The sequence below is a fragment of the Bubalus bubalis genome, chromosome X, assembly GCF_019923935.1.
Source record: "Bubalus bubalis isolate 160015118507 breed Murrah chromosome X, NDDB_SH_1, whole genome shotgun sequence".
Lineage (NCBI taxonomy): Eukaryota > Metazoa > Chordata > Mammalia > Artiodactyla > Bovidae > Bubalus > Bubalus bubalis.
In genome coordinates this window covers 27,104,938-27,131,440 of record NC_059181.1, presented here as the reverse complement: position 1 = coordinate 27,131,440, position 26,503 = coordinate 27,104,938, and the positions used below count along the sequence as shown (strand labels likewise).

Here is a 26,503-nt window from a genome sequence, read left to right as displayed (position 1 = left end):
AATGAGATAGTAAAAATAATTTTCATAAAACAGCTAATAAGAATGTTATTATTAAAGAGATGTAATATGGTTACTATGTGCCAAGTACTATGCTGAGCATTTGGCATGCATTTTATTACTTATTTTCTGTTATAACCCTTTAAGAGCCCTCTTTAAATCATCATTTTACTAAATCCAAAGAATGACTTGCCCAATATATAGATATTTAATGATTCCTCCTAACGTACCACATAACCATGTGGAGTTTATGGCCACTATTATGATTCCTAAAAATATCTCTGGCATTAAAAAAAAGAAAGTTGTGGTACATATACACAATGGAATATTACTCAGCCATTAAAAAGAATATATTTGAATCAGTTCTAATGAAGTGGATGAAACTGGAGCCTATTATACAGAGTGAAGTAAGCCAGAAAGAAAAACACCAATACAGTATACTAATGCATATATATGGAATTTAGAAAGATGGTAACGATAACCCTGTATGCGAGACAGCAAAAGAGACACAGATGTATAGAACAGTCTTTTGGACTCTGTGGGAGAGGGAAAGGGTGGGATGATTTGGGAGAATGGCATTGAAACATGTATAATATCATATAAGAAATGAATTGCCAGTCCAGGTTTGATGCATAATACAGGATGCTTGGGGCTGGTGCACTGGGATGACCCAGAGGGATGGTACGGGGAGGAAGGTGGGAGGGGGGTTCAGGATGAGGAACACGTGTATACCTGTGGCAGATTCATGTTGATGTATGGCAAAACCAATACAATATTGTAATGTAATTAGCCTCCAATTAAAATAAATAAATTTATTTTAAAAAATAGAATCCATGAAATTAGGCACTTAAGGCAAACATTGAATTTGACACACAATTATTAGCACTTTTAAGGGATGCTAAATTTACTTACATTTTCTCTCCCCTGAAGGAAGTATGACCACTTTTAGAATAAAGCACACAAAAAATTTGCTCAAAATAGACCTAAATGTAAGATAAAACTATGAAACTCTTAGAAGAAAAGATAGGAGTAAATATTCATGAACTTGGGTTCAGTCATGGTTTCTCAGCTATGATACCAAAACACAAATCACAAAAGAAAAAAAGATAAATTGGACTACATTAAAAAAAAAAAGTTTTTGCTTCAAAGGACATCATAAAGGAAGTGAAAAGAAAATCCACTGAATGGGAGAAAATGTTTGTAATTCATTTATCTGATAAGGGTCTGATGTCTGGAATATTATAAATCACTCTTACAACTCATTAGAAAGACAAATAACCCAATTAAAAAATGAGAAAAGTATTTCAGTAGGTATTTTTCCAAAGAAGAATTTGTGGTTGTTGTTTAGTTGCTAAGTTGTATCCAACTCTTTGAGACCCCATGGACTGTAGCCTGCCAGGTTCCTCTATCCATGAGATTTCCCAGGCAAAAATACAATACTGGAGTAGGTTGCCATTTCCTTCTCCAGTGTATCTTCCCACATCAGGGATCGAACCCATGTCTCCTGCATTAGCAGGTGGATTCTTTACTGCTGAACCACCAGGGAAGCCCTAAAGAAGATGTACACATGGCCAATAAGTACATGAAAAGATGCTCAACATCCTTAGTCACTAGGGAAATGAAAGTCAAAACCACAATGAGATACCACTTTACTCCTATGCGCTCACTGTAATAAAAAGACAGTAACAAAGATTGGCATGGATGTATAGACATTAGCACCCTAGTACATTGCTAGTGGGAATGTAAAATTGTGCCACAAAATCTGGAAAAAATTTTGGCAGTTTCTCAACTAGTTAAACAGAGTTACCCTATGACTCAGCAGCATATCCTAGATATATACTCAAGAGAAATGAAGACTTATATCCATATTCAAACTTGTACATAAATGTTCAGAGAAGCATTATCTATAAAAGTCAAAAGTGGAAACAACCCAAAGACCATCAGTTAATTGATGGATAAGCAGTGTGTTATATCCATACAATAGAATGTTATTTATCTAGAAAAAGGAATAAAGTACCAATACATGTTACAACATGGATAAATATTGAAAACATTATGTTAAGTAAAAAACTCAGCCACAAAAGACCACATATTTTATGATTACATTGATATTAAATGTCCAGAATAGCCAAATTTATAGAGATGGTAAGTAGATTAGTACTGCTTAGGACTTGGGTTGAAGAGGAAGGATTTGGATTGACTACTTATGGGTACAAGGTCTCTTTTAGGGTTTAATAATATGCTTTAAATCAGTGGTCCCCAACTTTTTGGCACCAGGGACCAGTTTCATGAAATATCATTTTTTCCATGGACTGGGTAGAGGGGGATGGTTTGGGGATGATTCAAGTACATTACATTTATTTCTATTATTATTACATTAGCCCCACCTCAAATCATCAGGTATTAGATCCCAGAGGTTGGGGACCCATGCTTTAAATAAATTTTATGGTATGTGACTTAAACTTCAATAATGCTATAGAAAAAAACAGTATGGGTTAAATAAAGCTGTTTCAGGATGTCAACCTAGTGAATCTAATTTGTTCACTAATGTCTGTTTTGGAAATTTTGACTTTGTAGGTGCCAGAAAAGTGACACAATGTGAGATTTATTTGGAGCTGTAAGAGGATAAATTTAAAGGGGGAAATGAGAAAGGGCTTTTTTGTTTAACTAAATGAAAATAGTTAATGAGGTAGGTGTTACGTGACATGATAGCATAGAAATGAGCACTACTAGAAATGAGCACTACACTCTGCTCTAAAGTTGCTAGGTCACTGGTGATAGTAGTATTGAGAAAGCCAATGTTGGAGGGAGAAATTTTTAATTCATTTCCTGGTTGGTTGGTTAGTTATTATGTCACATTCTAATTAGGTTTTCAAGAGTCCATGACAACACAGTGAGGAGAATGTCTCTGGTAGACTTGAATAGCTTAGGTGGATTCGGATGACGTTGTGGGAAGATATTTCTAGCAGATGAAACTGGGTTACATACAGCTGCTTCAGCCTATTGATTCATCCAGAATTAATTTAGCTCATTTGGCTGGCCAGGTGGGTGACCCTTCCTATATTTACCCCTCATCTTGTTTTCTTTCTGAAGTTTCATGCTTCATTTAAGAAGATGACTTCCTTAAGTGGTTTTGATAAGCATATACCTGAATCTGACTTCCAGGTAGAACTTCCAAAAACTTCTGAAGGTCATTTTAAAGGAGAATTTAAGCTAATGTATGTCATTAATCATTTCCCAGGTGGCTCAGTGGTAAAGAATCCGCCTGCCAATGTAGGAGACATGAGTTTGATCCCTGTGTTTGGAAGATCCCTTGGAGAAGGAAATGGCAACCCACTTCAGTATTCTTACCTGGAGAATCCCATGGACAGAGGAGCCTGGTGGAATGCAGTCCCTGGGGTTGCAAAAGAGTCAGACATGAGTGAGCACACATGAGAAGTCAGTAATAACAAGGACTTCTTTATTACCCCCAAAATGGGATTATTCATTAAATCTCAATGAGAGTCTCACATTTTAAGCTTGGGGTACCGAGTGTTTAACAAACAATCTGAAAATTAGAGGAAGGGACCATAGATCACAGAGCTCTGATTTCAGCAATAGACTGGTGTAGTCTTCAAAACATCATTAATAACTGAGGATCTCTAGTAAAAGTGTGAACATAAATCACATTTTACAGTGAACATAATGAACATACTATACATGTTTTAACTATTTCTTCTTTGAGATAATACAAGTTATAACAGTGAAGAGTGGTAGAATCATTGAACCTGAATATTGTGCAGTAATTATATACAAGAAATAAGTGGGAAACTGGGCCCTTGAAATTTTAATAGGAAGGCTTTCTTCAAGAGTTAAGAAATGATGCTGCACCCTGTGATTCATTCATAATTTGGCTAAAATGAAACATTTTATTTCAGAGATGGAATGACGGTGCTGCATTTCTAAGCTTGAGGACATGAATATGGATTAGGCTCATCAATCAGGATAGATCCTAAGTTAATGTTTCTCAATTCAGTTGAACCTAAGAATCTCTTTTAATAATAAATATTTTAATGCATCATTTAATATCCTGAAATAAAATTTATAGATAATAGAACTTAATGACAAACATAAATTTTAAAAGCACTCTAATACTCTAACTTTAATATAAAGGAGACATAAATGCCGAGCACTTTGTTATTTTTTTTAACAAGGTATCTCAGTATGTAAATACTGAGGCATGACCATCCTAGAAGACCTAATGAAATAGTCAGATGCTTGTACCTCTCCATAGAATCACTGGACTTGTGACAGATGTGAATACAGATGGATACAGCTATTCATCCCTGGTGGCTCAGAGGTTAAAGCGTCTACCTCCAATGCGGGAGACCCGGGTAAGATTCCTGGTCGGGAAGATCCCCTGGAGAAGGAAATGGTAACCCACTCCAGTATTCTTGCCTGGAGAATCCCATGGATGGAGAAGCCTGGTAGGCTACAGTCCATGAGGTTGCAAAGAGTCGGACACGACTGAGTGACTTCACTTTCACTCAAACACTGTGAGTGGCACTGATGTAATTGTCTGAAAGAGTGAGCAACTCTTGATAACATTCTGAAGAGAGTAAAGCACAACTGTCCTCAGTCTACATAGAAGTTGCATCTCTAGAAAAGTCAGGTTAATTTTAAACTTTGCACATATGCTTTGTGTTTCTATGTAAAATATAAAGAGGCTGTCTGTCCTCACAGATGAGGTTTTACATGTTCATGAACATTCACTGAGAATGTTTGAAAGTCATGGGGCTGGGTAAAATAATTCTTTACATTTGGGACAATCTGGAGCATTGCTGAACCTCTGCCTACTTGATTTTAGTAACTTCCAACCCCATCACTCCGGTAACCTAAAATGTTCCCCTGGAGTGAATGATACCAACCCCCTTAGAATATCACTGATTGAAAAAACTATGTCAGCAAGAGATCTCCTTGAGACTTCTTAAATTTATTGTCCATATATATTTTTAAAATAACCTAAACTTATGTGAATGAGTAATTTTTAGTTTGGGAGTTCCCTGGCATTGACTAAGAGAGATAGGTGAAGATTATCATAGAACCACTCTTAAAGCTCAACATTCAGAAAACTAAGATCATGGTATCTGGTCCCATCACTTCATGGGAAATAGATGGGGAAACAGTGGAAACAGTATCAGACTTTATTTTGGGGGGCTTCAAAATCACTGCAGATGGTGATTGCAGCCATGAAATTAAAAGACACTTACTCCTTGGAAGGAAAGTTATGACCAACCTAGATAGCATATTCAAAAGCAGAGACATTACTTTGCCAACAAAGGTCCGTCTAGTCGAGGCTATGGTTTTTCCCGTGGTCATGTATGGATGTGAGAGTTGGACTGTGAAGAAGGCTGAGCGCTGAAGAATTGATGCTTTTGAACTGTGGTGTTGGAGAAGACTCTTGAGAGTCCCTTGGACTGCAAGGAGATCCAATCAGTCCATTCTAAAGGAGATCAGTCCTGGGTGTTCATTGGAAGGACTGATGCTAAAGCTGAAACTCCAATACTTTGGCCACCTCATGCGAAGAGTTGACTCATTGGAAAAGACCCTGATGCTGGAAGGGATTGAGGGCAGGAGGAGAAGGGGATGACAGAGGATGAAATGGCTGGATGGCATCACCGACTCGATGGACATGAGTTTGGATAAACTCCGGGAGTTGGTGATGGACAGGGAGGCCTGGCGTGCTGAGATTCATGGGGTTGCAAAGAGTCGGACACGACTGAGTGACTGAACTGACTGACTCTGCTTTAAATGAAGTAAATTGTCATTCACCAGTGGGTATTAGCATTTCTCTAATTCTGCCCCTGAAATTCATAGTCAGCAACTTATAGAAGCATGCACCACTCTGAAATATGATATTCTCAGTGGGGTGTGCTAAAAATCAATTTATTCTTGAGAAGTTAAATCATTTTTAAAGCATATCATCCGACACCATAAACCAGAGTCCTCAGTGATTTGTTTGTTTGGAAAGCAAATTGGGTTTTTTGTTTCTTTGTGTTTTTTAGGTAGTTGCCATCATTTAAAAATTATTGTATTTCAAACAAAAGTCTGATATATGTTTTCAAACTTTTAAGCTGTGGCCTACTGGAACCACAGCCACCACCATTTACAAATGCAGTACATATTCTCCAGTTCACCATGGTTTTTACCATTTCCTATTGACCTTCCAACATGACCAACTTCAAGGTGTATTGTATTCACCTGCTTTCAAATCGAAGTGCAAGTAGCTCTGGGGGTAAATGAAATCTACTATTAACTTAAAAGGAGTATTGATGCTTTTATCACAGAATGTGGCTTTTTTTTCCTTCTGTTTAACATAAGTAATACAATTTTTTATAGAAGACTTTGAAAATAGAGACTAATACCAAGGAAAAAAATATAAATGTCACCCTTAGATAACAACTGTTAGCGTGTTAGTGTGTGTGTGTGCTAAGTCACTCAGTAGTGTCTGACTCTTTGCCACCCCATGGACTGTAGCCCATTAGGCCCCTCTGTCCATGGGATTCTCCAGACAAGAATATTGGAGTGGGTTGCCATGCCCTCTTCCAGCAGATTTTCCCGACCCAGGGATCGAACCCAGATCTCTTATGTCTCCTGCATTGGCCGGCTGGTTCTTTACCACTAGCACCACCTGGGAGGCATTTTAGTGTATGTGCATCTAATTTAACAAAAGAGCTCTTTGTGTTTTTTTTGGTATCTAAATTCCAGTGGGATCTTTTTTAAAAAATATTGATTTATTTGGCTGTGCTTTGTCTTAGTTGTGGCATGCAGAATCTTCGATCTTTGTTGTGGCATGCAAGATTTTTAGTTACAGCATGTGAACCCTTAGTTGCAGCATGTGGGATCTAGTTCTGTGACCAGGGATTGAAGCCGGGCCCCCAGCATTGGGAGTGCAGTCTCAGCCACTGGACCACTAGGGAAGTCCCTTAGTGGGATCTTAATTATGGAAAATTTTAAAGTAACAGAAAACAAGGTGAAAACCAACCATTCCAGTATTCTCCACTGTATTAATCAGAGTTCTCCAAAGAAACAGACCCAATAGGATGTTAATCTATATATCTCTTTGGATACATAGATATCTATGTCCACCTATTTATATATTTATCTGTCTGTGTCTGTCTAGAGAGAAATTAAGGAAATTAGCTCATACAACTGTAGAGGAGGGTAAGTCCAAAATTTGCAGGTTGGGCCAGCATGCAAGAGACCCAAGGAAGAACTAATGATGTATTTCAAGTCTAAAGGCAGTCTGCTGGCAGAATTTCCTCTTCTTAGAGGAAGGTCAGGCTTTTTCTATGAAGGCCTTCAACTGATTAGATGAGGCCCACCCACGTTATGGTAGATAATCTGCTTTCTTCAAAGTTGGCTAGTTTAGATGTTAATATAGCACAAAAATACCTCACAGAAACATTTAGAATAATGTTTGCTCAAATATCTGAGTACCATGGCCTAGTCAGTTCGATGCATAAAATTAACCATCACACCCACCAATATTAATAAAAGTCATGTGAGATATCACATAGCTTGTATATGTGAAAATACTATGGGCTGCCCATAAGACAAAATTTAATTTTATCTTGGTGTGAGGGTGATGAGTTAGAAGCTGATAGAGTACTTGATGCTTGAGTAGGGAGGTTGTAATTGATCAAAGAATTAAAGACTGAGGGACCAAAGTAAGCAAGATACACTAGGTATGAAGGTGTAGAAGATATAAGATGTTTAGAAACTGTGATGGAATAAAGAAAAGTGTGTGCTGGTGTTGAGACTGAAATGGTGCTAGGCTTGACGTCTACCTGAGTTGTATTTTAGAAAAGAATTGGTAAAAACTTGTAAAAACAGTAAAGATTTATACTAAATAAGAAATTTCCATGTATTTGGAGTGTTTCAAAAGAACTTGTCTGTTCTTGCATTTTTATTGTTTGCTTTAGTTGGTGGTATTTTAATGGCCCTTATCAACCAAGTGTTAAGATAACCAGATCTCTGCTTTTCAAAATAAGTGCAGTCAAGTGTTTTGCACTCTGTAGCACATTGTGAAATGGAATATTTCCCCCAAGAAACAAAGTGGAAGTATTTAAAATTCTCTTTTATCTATACTCACATTATTTGAGGAATCAATTTCACAGTGAACAAATATGAGGATCACTTTGAGAACAGATTTTCCTCCTCAAGGGGGAATTAGTGGAAATCCATTTATTCTTACCACATTCGGTTCAGTTCAGTCGCTCAGGCATGTCCGACTCTTTGCGACCCCATGGACTGCAGCACGCCAGGCCTCCTTCTCCATCACCAACTCCAAGAGTTTACTCAAATTCATGCCCATTGAGTCGGTGATGCCATCCAACCATCTCATCCTCTGTTGTCCCCTTCTCCTCCCACCTTCAATCTTTCTCAGCATCAAGGTCTTTTCAAATGAGTCAGCTCTTCACATCAGGTGGCCAAAGAATTGGAGTTTCAGCTTCAGCATCAGTCCTTCCAATGAATATTCAGGACTGATTTCCTTTATGATTGATTGGTTTGATCTCCAAGATATCCAAGGGACTCTCAAGAGTCTTCTCCAACACCATAGTTCTAAAGCATCAATTCTTTGGTGCTCAGCTTTCTTTATAGTCTAACTGTCACATCCATACATGACTACTTGAAAAACCATAGCTTTGACTAGATGGACCTTTGTTGGCAAAGTAATGTCTCTGCTTTTTAATATGCTGCCTAGGCTTGTCATAGCTTTTCTTCCAGGGAGCAAGCATCTTTTAATTTCATGGCTGCAGTCACCATCTGCAGTGACTTTGGAGCTACCCAAAATAAGTCTATAAAGAAAGCTGAGCACCAAAGAATTGATACTTTTGAACTGTGGTGTTGAAGAAGACACTTGAGAGTCCCTTGGACTGCAAGGAGATCCAACTAGTCCATCCTAAAGGAGATCAGTCCTGGATGTTCATTGGAAGGAGTGATGCTGAAGCTGAAACTCCAATACTTTGGCCACCTGATGCGAAGAGCTGACTCATTTGAAAAGACTCTGATCCTGGGAAAGATTGAGGGCAGGAGGAGAAGGGGACGACAGAGGATGAGATGGTTCGATGTCATTGACTCAATGGACATGGGTTTGGGTGGACGCCAGGAGTTGGTGATGGTCAGGGAGGCCTGGTGTGCTGCGGTTCATGGGGTTGCAAAGAGTTGGACACGGCTGAGCAACTGAACTGAACTGAACTGAAAATAAGTCTTTCACTGTTTCCCCATCTATTTGTCATGAAGTGATGGGACCAAATGCCATGATCTTCATTTTCTGAATGTTGAGTTTTTAGCCAACTTTTTCACTCTCCTCTATCACTTTCATCAAGAGGCTCTTTAGTTCTTCTTCACTTTCTGCCATAAGTGTGGTGTCATCTGCATATCTGAGGTTATTGATATTTCTCCCGGCAATCTTGATTCTAGTTTGTGTTTCATCCAGTCCAGCATTTTGCATGATGTACTCTGCATATAAGTTAAACATGCATATTGACAATATACAGTGTTGACGTACTCCTTTCCTGATTTGGAACTAGTCTGTTCCATGTGCAGTTCTTACCACATATGATAGTATATAAGCTCCTTTTTACCAATAATTTTATGTTATGATTTAAGATGTTTAATTTGATCAAATATTCTATGTTTCTTTCAAGAAACTGTTTGTCAGAAACAGTACATAGGGCTCAATCTATCATTTTAAAAGTCAAAGAGAAAAACTGAGAATTATAAATGTTTAGTTTAAAACTAGATGAGGATTTGGAAAGTTAAGAGCAGAGTGTTTCTTTTAATCTGAGGATCCATATATTCCTGAAGAGAGTCTATCATAGGTTTCTTGGAGGTCATAGTTGGAGATTTTTAAGAATATCAGACTTAAAATGAGGTAGAAGACACATCAACATTAATAAATGACAGAGTCTAAATCATCTAGGGATCAAAGTCCAAATGGACTTTCCAGGATACTCAGGGCTGACTAAGAAATGACCGATGAAACTGGGAGTTAGACTTGACAAGGATGATAGCTGAGAGGCAAATTATATTGACTGAATATCATCAGACCCAGACTACCTTTCTCATGTTGCTTGGAAAAGCCAAGTCAACTTACAGGCTATAACACGATTTCAAATTACAAATATGGCTTATAGAGAGGTAATGAGTCAAAGCCAGATTTTTCATAAAGTGAATATAGGAAACACCATTGCCAATATTGTATTCATGTCTTCTGAAATGCTAATGCATGCCCAGTGCTTCAAATGTGAACAAATTCGCATTCATTGAATCCATGTATAATTTAATAGAGGGTTAAAGCATCCAAAATTGGTTTCATAAAAGCAGTAGCTTGGGATACATTTTTTCTGATGTTTTTGAGAATTGCAAAAATAGTATCTCTTTACCTCTAATAAGTTCTTTAAGAAAGACATTCTCTTACATCATCACAGTGCTAAGTCACTTTTGTCATGTCCTACTCTTTGTGACTCTCTGGACCATAGCCCACCAGGCTCCTCTGTCCATGCGATTCTCCAGGCAAGAATACATCATCACAGTACAATTACTTAAATCAAGAAATTAACCCTGATACATTATCAGCTAATTTACAGGTCTGATTCAAAAATTTCCCATTGTCCCAACAATACCTTTTTCAGAAAAAAAGTTTCTCCCTGGTCCATTATCCAATCCAGGATCACATGTGTTCACTTGTCATATATTTTTAGTCTTCTTTTTTTTTCAAGTTATTTTTTAATTGGAGGAAAATTGCTTTACAACATTGTGTTGGTTTCTGCTGTACAACAATGTAAACCAGACATAATGATATACATATCACCTTCCTCTTGAGTCTCCCTCCCCTCCCTCCCCCTCAATCATCACAGAGCGCCAGGTTTGGCTCCCTGTATTATATAGCAGCTTCTCATCAGCTATCTATTTTACACATGGTAGTGTATATATGTTGATGCTACTTTCTCCATTCATCCCGCTCTTTCCTTCCTCTACTATGTCCATGAGTCCATTCTGTATATCTTCGTCTCCATTCCTTCCCTGCAAGTAGGTTCATCAATACCATTTGTTTTAGATTCCATATATATGCGTTAATATACTATATTTGTTTTTCTCTTTTTGACTTACTTCACTCTGTACAAGTTCTAGGTTCATCCACCTCACTAGAACTGACTCAGATTAATTCTTTTTAATGGATGAGTAATAGTCTATTGTAAATCTTAAAGGAAATCAACCCTGAATATTCATTGGAGGGACTGATACTGAAGCTGAAGCTCTAATAGTTTAGCCACCTGATGCAAAGAGCTGACTCATTGGAAAAGACCTGAATGCTGGGAAAGATTGAAGGCAAAAGGAGAAGGGGGTGGGAGAGGATGAGATGAGTAGATAGCATCACCCACTCAATGGACCTGAATTTGAGCAGAATCTGGGAGATAGTGAAGGACAGGGAAGCCTTGCATACTGCAGTCCATGGGGTCACAAAGAGCTGGGCATGAGTTAGCGAATGAACAACAGCAAATATATGTACCACATCTTTATCCATTCATCTGTCCATGGACATCTAGGTTACTTCCATGTCCTGGTTATTGTAAATAGTGCTGCTATAGTGAACATTAGGGTACATGTGTCTTTTTCAATTATGGTTTCCTCAGGGTATATACCCAGTAGTGGGATTGCTGGGTCATATGGTAGTTTTATTCCTAGTTTTTTAAGGAATCTCCAAAGGGGCTGTATCAACTTACATTTCCATCAACATCCCAAGAGGGTTCCCTTTTCTCCACACCCTCTCCAGCATTCATTGTTTGTAGATTTTTTGATGATGTCCATTCTGACAGGTGTGAGGTGATACTTCACTGTAGTTTTGATTTTCACTTCTCTAATGATGAGCTATGTTGAGTATCTTTTTGTGTGTTTATTGGCCTTCTGAATGTCTTCTTTGGAGAAATGTTGGTTTAGGTCTTCTGCTCGGTTTTAATTGGGCTGTTTGTTTTTCTGATATTGAGCTATATGAGCTGCTTATACACTTTGGAGATTAATCCTTTGTCAGTTGTTTTGTTTGCAATTATTTTCTTCCATTCTGAGGGTTGTCTTTTAATCTTGTTTATTGTTTCCTTGGCTGTGCAAGAATTTTTAAGTTTAATTAGATCCCATATGCTTATTTTTGTTTTTATTTCCATTACTCTAGGAGGTGGGTCAAAGAGGATCTTGCTGTCGTTTACGTCAGAGTGTACTGCCTATGTTTTCCTCTAAGAGCTTTATCATTTCTGGCCTTACATTTACGTCTTTAAACCATTTTGATTATATTTTTATGTATGGTGCTAGGAAATGTCTTTAATCTTTTTTCATCTAGAACTTTAAAGTTGTCTGCAATTTCTTTGCCTTTCATGACTATGACATTTTGGAAGAGTACTGGCAGTCACTTTGTAGAATGCCCCTCTGTTTAAGTCAGTCTGGTATTTCTTCATGATTAGTTTCAGGTTATACACTTTTGTCAGGAATACCACAGAAGTGATTTTGTATGATACACATTTTAGAAGAAGCAATTACTAGATACACTGTTGTTTGGGGCTTTCAGGAAATGCCAAGTGATGGCCCCTCCTTGTTTTTGAAGAAATGATATAAGGATAAATAATATTGTGAAAATGCATTTCTGCAACTTACTTGTCTTTTAGTTTGTAAGTAGTTGGATTTTTTTCTCTTTAAACATGAGAGCTTTTTCCTGTGGTTATATTTAACAGCACAAAGGTTTCCATCTTAAAGGGTGTTGTGCTCACACTTTGAGAGAAGTTAGGTCTACATAACCCAACACGATGCTCAAGTGAGTAGATGTTCTTAAAATTCTTAATGTGTACCACATTCCTAAGAAAGTAACTTCATACAAATGAAAAGGAGATTAAAATTTGAAGAACTGGAAAGATTTATATGTTCTTGCATTGTAATCAAGGATAAGATGATCATAACATTCCTATGCACAAGTCAGTTTAAGTACCTCTTTTACTTTGCAAAAGCAGTAGAATGTCCAAAATAAACACGTAAGCTGTGGTGACGGACTGCCTGGGGAGAATCCCAGATCTGGATGTCTTAATTGGGAGACTCTAGATCTCACTAATATCAGTTTGCCCATCTGGAAAAAGAATCACAGTAGTACTAAATTAATGAGGATTTAATGGAACATGATAAGCTAATTCCTTGACCATGGTTCCCACCATACTGTCATCACATGCAGCTATGATCTAGTTCTGAATAAATTGTTTCAGATCCAGGCTTCTCCAATTTTGGGATGTTGGGAAAGTACTAATACTTTAATCTCACTAAATATCAAGCTCCTATTTTGAAATGGAGATAATGATAATATTGGGTTGGCCCAAAAGTTCATTTGGGCTTTTCCATAACATTTTACTGGGAGAGACACTGTTGACATATGACATCGAGAGGATTGGTATAATGCACTGCTTTTTACTATCCCACAGAAAAATACAGTTCATGCAGAGCCCCTTCTGTTGCCTACAGATACCTATCCCTGTAAGTATCACAAGCCCCATTATGCAGGAGAATCACTAGACCCTAGGGTTCTTTAGCATTTTTTGTGACGTGGACGCTTTTGTCAGCCTGGGTTTCATTTAATATTCATTTATCTCCTTCCTTTCAATGCAGGAATAATTATTTTATCTACAGAAATGGAACTCATTACATTAGAAGACAGATTACTCCTTTTTCTGGGCAGCTCAAATTGTTGAGAAAAGTCTTCTTTACACAGAAGATAGGTTGATGACTATGTTATAAATTAGGTTTTTAACTTGGGCAACCACTTTTTCAGTCTCTTTTGTAGAAAACTATGAATATTGTCCATGTATAATTCACAGGGTGGTTTCAATAATAAAATAAGTGATTAAAATAACACAAATATACAATGTTAAAATATATCTCAAATTTATGACAGAAACTTTAAAAAATTGTAGAATACTTCATGAATAATTTTTCCTTAGTTATTGCCCATTTCTTCTTTTGTTCTGTATACTATTACCAGGTGTTGTATATAATTTATAAAATTTGGAGCATCTAAAGGGCCTCTGAGATCGGCAGGGCAGGAATGATTTCCCGTATGTATAAATAAGGAAATGGAGCCATGAGGTGCTGAGTAATTTATCAAGGCTCCCATAACTGTTACTACCATAACAAAGAGCTGTCTTCTCACTCCTGGACCATTACTTGTCTTAGCACATCACCCTGTCATTCGGTGTGACTTCAAACCTTACAGCCTGCCGAGTGAGTTCCATCAGTCAATTAGGATATGTATTTCAGTGTTAAGAACAGTCAGTTCTCTAGCTAGAAGTTGACGTAGCTGTGGATAACTTGAGTTTCCCGTTCCCCAGGAGACTCCTGTGAACTTTTGGTAGTTCTTTAAGATGGGCAGAGCACCAGGACACAGAATAATAGTTCTCAGATGTGCTAAAATGTTAAAGAGGCCAATTATGAACCTAGACAAGGCTGGAATTTCCAGAAATATATAGCTGTAAAACTGCACAATTCGTTAATTAGTCTCCATAGGATCATTTGAAATTCTTTTGTTTGTTTATTTGCTTTACCTCTTCTGTGTTCCTACTTGCTTTAGCAGCTGCCAAAATATATTTGAACAATTTATCCTGCCTGGTTGAAAGTATATGATAATATCTTTTATCTGCCATCTGTTGCCTAGCATTGAAACAGATTTTCCTCATCTCCCTCTAGATCTACCTACCAATGTAGAAAATTTAAACTAAACACTCTTCTTTAAATGTTTGATAAAATTTTCAGGGAAGAAATTTTTTTTGGACCCACCAAAACTCCCATTTAGTTGTAAGATCTTTATTCAGTTATTTATGAAATTCTGTAAAATGCCTGGTTACTGATATTGATAGAAATCCTACTTGTTGTTATTTTTTGCTGTAATTTTAAGAGATTGTTTATTTTCTCTTTCCAGTGTTTCGTTGTTAGTGTAAAGAAATACAACCAATTTCTATACATTAATCTGGTATCCTGCTACCTTGCTGAATTCATTTATCAATTCTAGTAGATTTTGTGTGCAGTCTTTAGGATTTTCTACTGTATAGTACCATGTCATCTGCATAAAATGACAGTTTTACCTCTTCCCTAACAATGTAAATACTTTTTCTGTTTCTTGTCTGATTGCTGTGACTAGGACTTCCAGTACCATGCTGATTAGAAGTGGTAAGAGTGAGCATCCTTGTCTCATTCCAGATTTTAGTGGGAAGGCGTTCAGCTTTTCACTGTCGAGTATTGTGTTGACCGTGGGTTTGTCATAAATAGCTTTCATTATGTTGAGATATGGTCCTGTTATACCCACTTTCATAAGGGTTTTTTGTAATGAATGAATGATGAATTTTATCAAATGCATGCTTTTGCTGCATCTGTTGAGATGATTATTTGTTTTTTGTCTTTTCTTTTGTTTATGTGGTATATCATGATGATTGATTTATGTATGTTGAACCATCCTTGTGAACCTGGGATGAATCCCACTTAGTCATGATGTATGATCTTTTTTATGTGTTGTTGGATTTGGTTTGCTAATATTTTATTGAGAATTTTTTGCATTTATTTTCATCAAAGATATTGTCCTGTAATTTTCTTTTTTTTGTAGTGTCTTTGCTGATCTTGGTAATCAGGGTGAATGAGTATTTTTTATGGCTTATTTCCCTTTTTGACTAATTAGGCATAATTTTTAAATGGTTGCTTTAGGGTTTATGGGACACTTATTAACTTAATAAGTGTCCTTAAGTTAACATAATACTATGTCAACTATGGTAACAGAAGCTTAGAACCATTTCCCCCATCTCAGCTGCTGTGCTATGTTCATCAAGCATTTTACTTCTACATATGCTATTGACTTTAAACTGATAATTACATTTAAAAGAGACTTAAAAATAAGTTTAAAAGTCTTTGTATTTATCATTTCTGGTGCTCTTCATTCCTTTATGAAAACACAGATTTTCATCTAGTGTAAGTTTGATCCTACTTGAAGAATTCTTTTAATATTTTTTGAAATGCCAGTCTTGGTAAAGAATTAGTTCACCTTTTGTAAGCATGAAAAGGTCTTTTTTTATTTTTGTTTTTCCGTGGGTATATAATTCAAGCATTGCTTTAAAGATGCTGCTCCATTGTCCTCTCATTTGCAATGAATCCAGTGCAAATTCTAAGGTAATTCTTACCTTTGTTCCACTATATAAAAATGTCTTTTTGTTTCTGGCTCCTTTTAAGGTGTTCTCTTTATTACTGCTTTTAAGCAGTTTGAATGTGATGTGCCATGGTGTATTTTTCTTCCTTTTCTGATGTTTGTGGGTTGTTGAACTTCGTGGATATTGGGTGTTTATTCAGTTCAGTTCAGTTCAATCACTCAGTGGTGTTTGACTCTTTGTGACCCCATGGACTGCAGCATGCCAGGCTTCCCTGTCCATCACCAACTCCCAGAGCTTACGCATACTCATGTCCATCAAGTCGGTGATGCTATCCAACCATCTCATCCTCTGTCGTCCCCTTCTCCTCCTGCCCTCAATCTTTTCCAGCATCAAGGTCTTTTCAAATGAGTCAGCTCTTTGCATCAGGTGGCCAAAGTATTGGAGTTTCAGCTTCAACATCAGTCCTTCCAATGAACATACAGGACTGAATCTTCTCCTTATTATAGGTAATATTTTCCTGCTTCTTTAAAAGCCTAGTCATTTTTCTTAAATGAATGCCAAAAATGACAAATATTACCTTGTTAGATTCTGTGTATTCTTGAACTTTCTTCTGAGTTGCAGGTAAGTTACTTGGAAATACTTTCATCCTTTCAAATGTTGCATTTAAGCTTTGCCAGATAAAACTAGTGAAGCCATTAATCGAGGGCTAATCTTTCTCCATTACTGTAGCAATGTCATTCTGAGCCCTCTCCCCTATACCCTATACAGGGTTTTCCATTTTGCCTAGTGGGACCATGAACCATTGGTGTTCCTGGAGTGATTATTCTAATTATTACTCTAATTCTTTTGGGTGGTGAAAAATCTATGAAAGATCTGAGCTTTTGGTCTACTTACAAGGTAACAACTTAACTACCACAGTACCATGAACGCTGACAGAAGTCACAAGACCCTGGACAGAGCTCACCAGTTCTGTGAGTCACAGTTCTCACAGGATGGTGTAAAGAGGACCAGGGGACTCCTGTACTTGCCGAAGATTGCATTATAGGCAGGAAGCCCTAAGCTTAGTGGATTTAGATGTTTTTTTCCTGCACAGTAAGCAAGTTTGTTCTTTGCTTCCAAGGAGAACATTATATCTATCCTCTAAGAGAGTTCACTGTAAAAACATCCTTGAAAAGCTATACTAGAACAAAGACAGTTGGTGAATCTGCTTGTAGAACATGTAGAAACAAGAGACACTGTTTTGGATTGAATTATGACACCCCCCAACCCCCTGCAAATTAGTATGTTGAGGCCCTAATTCCCAGTGTAAGTTTATTTAAAGATAGGGCCTTTAAAGAGATAATAAACATTATATGAGGTCATAAGTTTGGAGCTATAGTTTGATAAGACTCATCTCCTTATGTGAAGAGGAAGAAACACGAAGGACAGACACTCACAGAGAAAAGACCATGGGAGGACACAGTTGATAAGGTCTGCAAGTGAAGAGAGAGGCTACAGAAAAAACCTACCCTGATAGCACTTTGATCTTGGACTTCCAGAGCAGTGAGAAAAGAAACATCTGTTGCTTAGGTCACCCAGTCTGTGATATTTTGTTATGAAACCCCTGCAGACTCACGGAGAACTGCCTCTGGATGGTTCTTTCTCTGATAGCAGGTAATTTCCTCACAGTGTGGTCAATATATATGCATTGCTCTGTACTTAGAGAAAGATGTGGGGACCCTCTGCAGACCTCTGGAGCTCTCTCTTGGTGCAATTCTTTCCTCTCTAGTACACTGCCTGAAAACTCGAGCTGTTTTGATATACCCAGACTTGAGCTCCGTCTTCTCAACTCAGGATGACCTCTAGGTGCAGCCTGGGTTCTCCATCACTCTGTTGGGGCCTGGAAACTCTCTCTAGACAGTAAGTTAAGTTGATGCAGTCACAGGCTCACCCCATTGGATTTCCTGGTCTCAGGGATCATTGTCCTCTGATATGTGATGTGTAGCATCTAATTTAGTTTTTAATACATATTTTGTCTTGCTTTTAGTTCTGTCACACAGAAAGGTAAAACCAGTCATGGATAAAAGTTTCTTACCCTAAAGAATAAATATTTACTTTTAATCTAGTAATGAGTTAAAGCTGAAATGATAGATTAGAATTTAAGAAATAGAGGCTTGGTAGTTTTTTGGTTTGTTTTTTTTTTTTTTTTTTTTTTTTTTTTTTTGCTTTGTAGTTTTGATGCAACAACTGCTCAGACTTATAAATGCACATCAGATATTCTGAGTTTTTAGGTCTCATTTTCTCATTTGTTATTGGGAATAAAATAAGCCTTCCAAGTAGAATATTGGCATGGTTAGAGGAAATGTTATAAAGGAGATTTGAACTCTCCAAAAGGAAGTTTATATACAAATATGAGGTTTATGCATTATTAAGAAGGCCTGGCAAATTCTAACTATATTATACAGTTTGGTGAAATATAAAAAAATATCATAGTGAATATGACACCCTTCTTCTGCTACTGTGGGTGCTGCAGTAAAATTCCAGACCCTGTTTATTTTCTTTATTTTTAATTGCTGAGTACTTAAAGCAGTTCCATTTTTAATCTTTTTATCTCTTCTTACAACCATGAAGATTTGAGCTTTTTGGGTTTCTTTTATTAAAAAGAAAAGAAAATCAGGCTGAAATGGTTGAATTAACTAAAACATGTATTGGAAATGAAACACAGAAAAAAGTTGAGTCCTGTTACCTAGAATATTTTTCTTTATGATTTTAAGATGGGTGGCAACATAGAATTAAATACTTCATTTGGTCATTCCACTAAATAAAATATTAGGAAATTGTATCAGGAGTGCAAAAGACTTGAAAAATAATGGAGGGTGAAGAAGGGCAAAAGGCTGAAAAGACATTAGAATGAGGTACCTTTGCCTTAGGGAGAGCAACTATTTAAAAACTGCTTTTTAAAAAAGTTACTCCTCTGCATCAAAGGAAAGATGTCATTCAGGAGAGTACACTGTGAAACTGTTTTTAAATGGTTTTCAAAATCTTCAGCTAGAAGAAAAATTATATAGAAGTCTCTTAGTAAAACAGCATCTCTTCCCACACGCTCACTTTGGCAAAAGAAATGCTAAGGAAGAAACTGACTTTTAAGGGATCTAAGTTGCTTTTCAAATAAAACATTTGACTTTTTAAAAGTCTTCATTTTTTAGAGCAGTTTTCAGTTTATGATAAAATTGAAAAAAAATGTAGAAATTTCTCATATACTCTCCTGACATGTATAACCTCCACTGTCATCAATGTCACTTACCAGAATGGTACATTTTTTACCAAGGATGGACATACATTGATACATTGATAATCATATCATTCTATATACATTGATAATCATTCTAAGTCTGTAATTTGCCTTAGAGTTCACTCTTGGTGTTGTATATTCTGTGAGTTTGGATGAATGCATAATGACATTTATCCATCATGTAATATCATATAGAATACTTCCACTGCCCTGAAAATCCTCCGTGCTCTGCTTTTTCATCTCCTCACCTCCTGGCAAACACTGACATTTTTATTGTTTTTTCTAGCTTTGCCTCTTTCAGAATGACATATAGTTGGAATCATACAGTACGTAGTCTTCTCAGACTGGCTTCTTTCACTTGGTAATATGAATGTAATGTTCCTCCATGTCTTTTCATAGCTGGACAGCTCATTTCTTTTTAATGCTGAATATTTTCCATTATCTGGGTGTATCACAGTTTGTTTATCCATTCATGTACTAAAGGACATCTTGGCTATTTCCAAGTTTTGGCAATGGTGAATAAAGCTGCTACTAATGTCTATGGGCAAATTTTTGTGTGGATATACGTTCTTAACTCCTTTCGGTAAATACCATGGAATGCAATTCCTAGATCATATGGTAAGAGGATGATTAACTTTGAAATAACTGTTAAACTGGCCTCCAAAGTGGCTGAAACATTATACATTCCCACCAGCAATATACAAGAGTCTCTGATACTCTGAATCCTTGCTAAAATTTGGCATTGTCCATGTTTCAGATTTTGCCATTCTAATAGGTACTTAATGATTTTACATTGTTTTATGTTCCATTGCCCTCATGACATATGATGTGGAACACCTTTTCATGTGCTTATTTTCCATCTGTTTGTCATATCTTTGGTGAAGTATCTTGTTAAAAGCTTTGGCCCATTTTTCACTTGGGTTTTTGCTTATTGTTGAGTTAAAAAAAATTTTTTTGTATATTTAAAATAATGATCCTTTATCAGATGTGTCTTTTGCAAATATTTTCTCCCAGTCTGTGTTTTGTTTTCCTATTATCTTGTTATTGTCTTTAATGGGACAAAAAAAAAATAAATTTTAATGAATTCTAGCTTATCAGTTATTTTTTCATGCAATATGTCTTTGATGTTATATCTCAAAAAGTATCACTATACCCAAGGTTATCTAGATTTTCTCCTATGTTCTAGGAGTTTAATAATTTTTACATGTTACCTTTAAGTCTGTGGGGCTTCTCCAATGGCTCACACAGTAAAAGAATCTGCCTGTAATTCAAGAGACCAGGGTTTGATCCCTGGGTCCGGAATCCCCTGGAGAAAGAAATGGCTACCCACTCCAGTATTCTTGCCTGGGAAATCCCATGGACAGAGGAGCCTGGTGGGCTACAGTCCATGGGATCACAAAGAGTTGGACACAACTGAGTGACTAATACTTTAAGTCTGTGATCTGTTTGGGGGTTAATTATTATGAAGTGTGTAAGGTTCATGTCTAAATTCATTTTTTGCTTGTGCATGTCCTATTGTTCCAGAAACATTTGTTAAAAAGTCTGTCTTTGCTTCATTGTGTTGCCTTTGCTCATTTGTTATGTATTTAAGTGGGTCTACTTCTGGGTTCTCTGTTCTGTTCCATCGATCTGTTTGTCCATTCTTTGAACCAATACCACATTGTCTGGGTTGCTGTAGCTTTATAGTAAGTCTTAAAAGTCAGGGAGCATCAGTCTTCCAACTCTGTTCTCCTCCTTCAATATTGTGTTGGTTTTGGCGGGGGGTTCTTTTGCCTCTCCATATAAACTTCAGAATCAGTTTGTCAATATCCATAAAATGACTTGGTGGAATTTTAGTTGGCATTGCATTGAATCTATTGGGGCTTCCCAGCTGGCTCAGTGGTAAAGAATCCACCTGCCAGTGCAGGAGACACAAGAGACGTGGGTTCGATCCCTGGGTCAGGAAGATACCCTGGAGGAGGAAATGGCAACCCACTTCAGTATTCTTGCCTGGAAAATCTCATGGACAGAGAACCTGACGGGCTACAGTCTATGGGGTTGTAAAGAGTCAGACACAACTTGGTGAGATGGTAACAGGCAGGAAGGCCAGGGGTCTCCAAACGGAGGAAATAGGCTGCAAGTGTCAGACATTTTTTCTCTCTCTTAAGCAGCAGGAGGAAAGATATTTTCCCCTTCTCCATACAAATTTATTTATTTTTTTTTTTTTTTATTTTCTGTTTTATTCATTGCAGATATAGACTATTTCATGTACATTATGGGTTAAACAGACATCTATAGGCTTCCCTGAACACCTAAGCATAACATATTTTCTTTCTGTGAGAAAATGTGTCCCAAATTCCAATGAAATTTTGAGGAAAAGTCTATATATAAAACATGAACTACTTGTACAATGGAACAAAAAAATCTTTTCCACTCAACTTTTTAGTACAAGTCCTAATACAGTTGACGGTTCTTCATACTGAAGCTTTATATATATATCCATACAAATTTAAAAAGAGGTTTCTTTTAAAATTCTGTGTTGCCATAATGGTACCTGGTTCCACTTAAACTTAACTTTTCTCAAACCTTGAGCTAACCAATGCATTTTTCTTATGGAAATGTTTGTCTTAAGCTATGTTAATGAACTATATATTTACCCTAGACTCTGTTGGTTCTGTTGTGTCCTCAAGTTGGTTCCACCTAAGACTCAGAACCAACTTGACAAACCAGTATGTTTTACTCATGCAAATGTTCTCTTAAGCTATGCTAATGAGACTGTATTCACTAGAAAACTGCCTTTCTTCAAGATTCTTGTCAATCATTTTATGGCCCAGGACAACTCACCTTGTGCCAATGTTATCTCAAAATGCATGTTGTGGGTAAGGCGCCTGGTGCCAGTCTCTGAGTTTTGAGAGATTTCCTTTCTCGAATTAGCAGACAGCTAGTAGCTATATAACATCCAGCTAAAGACTAGCAGATGGGCACTCTTTGTGCCCACTTCTGATGTCAATGTCAGAAGCTTTCTCTATGTCTTTTATACGTTAATAAAACTTTATTACACAAAAGCTCTAAGCAATCAAGCCTCGTCACTGGCCCCAGATTGAATTCCTCTCCTCCAGAGGCCAAGAATCCCAGCGTCTTTCACAGCTCAGCAACAACCTTTCATTAGCATACATGCACACATTGAATCTATAGATCAAATCAGGAAGAATCGACATCTTGACAATTGTGAGTCTATCTATGAACATGGGGTATCTCTCCCTTTATTTTTTTATTTTGTTTGACAGAATTTTTTAGTTCTCCTCATATAGATCTTATGTTTATTTTTAAGATTTACACCTAAGTATTTCATTTTGGGGGGTACTAATAATAATTCCCTGGTGGACTTCCCTGGTGGTTCAGAGGGTAAAGCGTCTGCCTACAGTGCGGGAGACCTGGGTTCGATCCCTGGGTCAGGAAGATCCTCTGGAGAAGGAAATGGCAACCCACTCCAGTACTCTTGCCTGGAAAACCACATGGATGGAGAAGCGTAGTAGGCTACAGTCCATGGGGTCACAAAATGTCAGGACTGAGTGACTTCACTTCACTAATAATAATCCAGGATAATCACATCATTTTAAGCTAAGCTGATTAACAACCTTCATTCTATTTGCAACCTTAACTTCTCTTTGCCATGTAATAAAACATATTCTAAGTTTCTGCAGATTAGGACACTGACATCTCTGGTGGGTCCATTAATCTTACTAGTCTACCATAGTACCTAACACATGAAAGGATTTAAAATAATAGTAGTTGCATGAATGACTGCATGGATGAATGAATAAACAAGCATTAAGTGAAAGGTGTGGTAATGCTGGAGACATTTGGAATGATGCCCAGAAAACAGACCTGTTTACCAGCCTCAAGTAAAAGCAAAAAGTAAATAAAACTTTGGATAAACTTAACAGAAACAGTGTTTGAAATTCAGGGCTGTCTTTGGGGTTCACAGGACCCAGTTTCTAAGAGGAATAGTATCTAAAGCTGAATCAAAAATTTTATCTCTTTGTTTCCACTGGAAAAGAAAAAGAAATACAGCATAAGACAGAGATTCTCAAAGTTGAACATGATTCACAAACATTTGAAGGACTTGGTTAAATGTAGGTTTCTGTGCCTAATTCTGGCAGTATCTAGGTAATCAAGTACAAGAATTTGCACTTCCGAAAAGTTTTGAGGTTATGTCAGTGCTGCCAGTCCAGGGACCACACTTCGAGAACAACTGGTATAATAAAAGGGCACAAAATCTATAAAAGACCAATCTTAGGGTTCAAATACCTGTCCATTCTTTTATTATTTGTGAGACTTCTTGCAAGTTATTTAGCTTCTTTTAAATTGAGTTTCTTTTGCTGTAGAAAGAGAATAAATATTTGGTAGGGTTATTTTAAAAGATCACGGATGTAAAAATTTACTTCATTAAGACATATGTAAATTTACAGCTTTCTAAAAAAAATACTTGATGAATATTGATGCCTTCCACTTTCCCCTTGCAGTGAAATTACTGCTGTTTCCAGTAATGAGTGGAAGTGAAAGCAATGGAACAGAGCAGTATGCAGTGGTTCATCAGAAATCAAAGCACAGAGCTCCCAGATCCTATATTTGAAGGTATGGAGGGACGGTCACTCTCATTTACATGTAGTAGGAGGATGAAAAACTTGCTAAATGGTAAGATCCTTGGATTAAGACTGGCTAGCATCTGGAGCCTTATTTGCAGCTTAAGATCTTGCCTGGCTTTAGGCCAATGGTACCAATTATAATAAATAGTGTTCTCTTTTGCTTATAAATGATCTTACAACTTATTAGCAGTGGTTCTTTTAAAAATTATGTCTGATCTGGGATGGGTGATAAATGTTGATTTTAGAATGAAGAGCTGCATGTTTCTGTTCAGAGTTCTCTGGGGAAACAGCTCATTTTGTGAAGTTTTCCCATTTTGGGGTCAGAAAAAGGTGATTCACTTTTATTTTGTAAAAATATAATATTTCAGAGATTATATAGAAGTCTTGAAGTACCCCAAATCCTCATTATTCTGTCATATATTTCAAAATGCTGCAATTTGTGTTGGTACAGTCTCTTCCAGTTGACAATCATCAGTGACTCAGTTTAAAAGTATTATTTCTCTGTGAAATCATATTAGTAGCTATGCCCTAAAAGTGTAGATCCTGTCTCATTTTAAGCTGACATTATTCTAAAAACCCAGTCTCTCTTGTTTTAGTAAATTGAAATACACTTGTGAAGTTTCAAGCAATATATGGTACAGATTTCAAACTTCACAACTTTTATTACACAAATTCCATGGTCTAATAAGCAATGAAAGTGTTGCTAGAAAATTACTTTCCGCCTCTAGTAGACCTGCTTGGGTCATACCAAGATCCTCTATACCTGGATATTGCTCCCATTCTTTCGCTGCTGAGTTTTGACTGGCTCCTCTCCAGAGAACTGGCCTCATCTTGCCTAGGAGATAACTTTCCCCGGCACACATTCTTTATGCCGCCCCGTCAATGACTTCCTGGTATAGGCATACAAAAGGCAGTACCTACTCTGTGGTGCAATTCAGGCTCTAGAACTCCCTGTAGCGTCCAGTTCAATCTAGACTCCAGGTTAGACCGCTTTCTTGGTTGGCTTCTTTCACCCACTGTGTCAGCTTTCTTCACTTCCTTTCTCCTGAGAGTACTCCCTCAATAAATCACTTGTTCAAGAATCCCCATCTCAGGCTTTGTATTTAGGAAAACCAACTCAACACTCACTCCTGAAAGTAGATATTAAATTATTTTTTACTTACGTTTGACTTTAATCTTCCAGTATTTTATTGCAAAGATGAAGATACTGAATTACTGTGCTTTTCCTACTAAGATAAAATAACAGTAAATTAGAATTGATACATCACAGTGTTTGGTGAATGATTTGGAATCATTTGATTCAACCATCATCAATTTACAAAATGGTCCAGAATGGTGAGCTTGAAGACCACTTCTTTGATCTGGATCCAGGAATGAGAGGGAGAATGAGGGAGGCAGAGAAATGAATTGCTGTCATGATGAGGGCAAAGATGGTTGTTTGTATATGCAAAGCAATTAAAGTGTTGCCTGGTAATCCACCAGCCAGCAGCTGAGAAACACAATTTGGGATTCCCTAGTGTCTCCTGGTAGACAGAATCAAATTGACCTGAATGTCCACATGATGATTTTTCATTAAGAACAAGTCATGGTTGAGAAAGCAGACACTTCACTGCAATGATCCATGTTCTGGTGTTTAAATATAATCTCCATGTTGCTGTGTCGTTCTAGTGACCCCCCCTCCACTTCTGTTACTGATTATGTAATAAATTCCTCAAAAATGGAGAAGTAAATGGAAATTAATTTTCAATTTGTAATGCTGGTGAAAAATCTACCCCCTCCCCCTTCACTGTAACCTCTCAAATGGATTTGGTGCATTTTATTTTTTAGAGCCATTTAAGACGTCCAGTGTTATTCTGCCAATATAAAGAAACACTCGTATCAAAAATAGAAGGATGACCCTACTCTCAGACTTGGAGCCTCATGTTCCAGTCGTTTTTGTTTTAAACCTACACTGTGTTTGCAGTTTGCGTTTTTCAGTTGTTATTCGACTACCTCTCTCCTTTGGGCACTGCTGTTCTGTTCAGCTTTGGACTTATGTATTCCCTGCTTTCCTGATGATTATTTCTTGGTAAAATCTTGTGACTAGCTTTTTTTTGTTTTTGTTTTTAACCATCTTGGCTAATAGCTTTGCCTGCTTCCTCCTTCTGCAGACAAAAGATCTCATTAACTGAAAAAAAAAAAATCACCTAAATTCAGCATAGTACATCCTGGATTACCCATTATTGAATCATCTGATTTTTTTTTTCAGTATTGTCCTTAGGTCCCCCACCCCCACCCCGACCCTGCCATCCAACTTACTTGTAAGAGATAATACAAATTCCTCTTTTGGGAAAAGCTCTATTTTTATTAGACAAGGAGTCTGAGGTCCAGAAATGCTAGTATTTTGCATTCATACTTGTCATTTG

General features: G+C 37.1%; 1 long non-coding RNA gene across 1 annotated transcript; it reads left to right on the top strand.

The window, feature by feature from the left end:
- The first annotated feature begins 16,584 nt into the window (after positions 1 to 16,584).
- Positions 16,585 to 25,976, top strand: LOC123331950. The gene is made up of 3 exons (XR_006548764.1): positions 16,585 to 16,705; positions 23,976 to 24,087; positions 25,926 to 25,976. It is a non-coding gene; the product is annotated as an uncharacterized LOC123331950 (long non-coding RNA).
- Positions 25,977 to 26,503: the final 527 nt, after the last annotated feature.